Raw genomic sequence first — 2,132 nt, 5'->3', positions numbered from 1 at the left:
TCTCAGCTGGGAACGGACTCTCCCCTGGAGCTGCCAGAAGGAACACCCGGACTTGAGCCCAGGAAAAACCATCTCAGACTTCTGACTTCTGGAACCACAGAATAAATCTGTGTCGTTTTCAAGCCACTAAACTTGTAGTACTTTGTTATACCAGCCACAAGAAGCCAGTACAGCACTCTGCACCCTTTAGAAAAGAAATTATCCAAGGCGATGTCACCTCGACCAGGTTGGGTGACTATTTGGCAAGGGTCCAACAGTGACCCTTGCTGTGGCATGTGCCGTTGTGGCTTCCCGTTGAGCAGTACGTCACCACGTGCGTGAACCAGCTGTTTGTCCAATCGCCCACCGAGGGACATGTGTTGTCCCAAGGTGCAGGTGGCTGTTAGCAAAGCTGCTGCCAGCACTTGTGTCCAGGTTTCTGGGTGAGCATAAATAAGCCTTCATTTCTCCACGGCAAATGCCCAGGCGTGGGGCTGCTGCGTGAGCGGCTAACTGCGCGTCTGACTTCACGGGAAACCTCCGAACTGCTCTGCACAGCGGCCGTGCCGTTGCCCGGCCCCCCCAGCAGCGCAGGCGTGTCCCGGCACTGGGCGCCTTCCCAGAGGGCTCGGAGTCCGAAATCCATTTCATAATTTAGCCACTTATTAGGTCTGTGGGGCATCTCACTCACTGTGCTTTTAAACTGTACTTCTCTGATGATGCTAAGTGTCTTGTAAGTGCCTGTTTGCCATCTATATATCATAGAAAAAGAATTCAAAAATGCTTTTTGGTTGATTGTTGCTTGGGTTTGCTTTCTTATTTTTGAATCTTGAGAGTTCTTTATTTATTCTGGGTGTAAGTCCTTTGTCATGTGAGATTTGTAAATATTTTCTCCTGGTCTCTAACATTCTTCACAGAGTAAAAAATTTTTATTTTGATGAAATCTAAGTTATTAATTTTTTCTTTTAGACATCATGGTTTTGGTGTGGTCCCTAAGAACTCTTTGCCTAAACCAAGGTCATGAAGATTTTTCTCTTACTTCTAAGAGTTTAATCATTTTCCGCTTTAGTCAAGGATCCATGTGGAATTTTTGGATACTGCATGAGGAATGGGTCCGGGGTTTTTTTGTTTTTTGCATACAGATGTCCAATTTCTCCGGTACCATTCATTGAAAAGACTGACCTTTCCCCACTGAATTCCTCTGCACCTTCGCGAAGACCAGCGGGCTCTGCTTGTGTGGCTGTTTCTGGACCCCCATTCTGTTACCTCCGTCCTTCGCCACACCACACTGACGTGACGTGACAAAGGTGCCTGCGAGCCAGGTAGTGTTCACACTCTGATTTTGTCCATCTCCTTCAAAACTGTTTATCTATCTATCTATCTATCTATCTATCTATTTATTTATTTTAGACGAGGCAACCCTTGGTTGATCCCACAGACTGCAAGAACCTTGACGGCTTACAATCTTTTTTTTAACGTCTACAGCACCTGGTCTTCCGAGGTGGTCTCCCATCCAAGTACTGACCAGGCCCGACCCTGCTTAGCTTCCGAGATCAGACGGGATCGGGCTTGTTCACGGTGGCGATCATCCACGTGCTCGCTTCAGCAGCACAGATATGAAAACAGAATCAGCTCATCTATGCCTCGGAATGATTCTCCTGAGACTTTGATTGGGAATGCGCTAAATCTACAGATCGTTTGGCAAGGATTGACATTTTAACTACATGGAGTCTTCCAATCCATGAACAAATGTATCTCTCCATTTATTGGATTTTTTTAAAATAAGTGCTTTACAGTTTTCAGCAAACACATCCTGAGCATCTTACGTTAGTTTTATACTTAAATGTGTCAATGTACTGTATCCTGACATTTTGCTGAACTTGGTTATTAGTTCTAAGACCTTTTTGGAGATTTCTTGAAATCGTCTCATACACAATCATGTTGTCTACAGATAGAGAGAGTTTCATTTCTTCCTGACGTAAATGTCTTTTATTTCCTCTTCCTGCCTTATCGCATTTATACTTCACCCACTCACGTATGTGACTGAGTGACCCAGGTTCTCTCTTCCAGGCAGGAAGATCGCAGTGGGGACTCTGAGCACTGGACATTCATTGAACAGCACGCTTTCCTCCCCACCTTCTCTCACTGGTTAA

General features: G+C 45.3%; 1 pseudogene; it reads right to left on the bottom strand.

Moving 5' to 3' along the window:
• Positions 1–1,455: 1,455 nt before the first annotated feature.
• LOC111731456 lies at positions 1,456–1,572 on the bottom strand (annotated as a pseudogene).
• Between the last annotated feature and the right edge of the window lie 560 nt (positions 1,573–2,132).

The sequence above is a fragment of the Pteropus vampyrus genome, unplaced genomic scaffold (genome assembly GCF_000151845.1).
Source record: "Pteropus vampyrus isolate Shadow unplaced genomic scaffold, Pvam_2.0 Scaffold377, whole genome shotgun sequence".
In the NCBI taxonomy this organism is placed as follows: Eukaryota; Metazoa; Chordata; class Mammalia; order Chiroptera; family Pteropodidae; genus Pteropus; species Pteropus vampyrus.
This window is presented reverse-complemented; position numbering and strand designations above follow the sequence as displayed.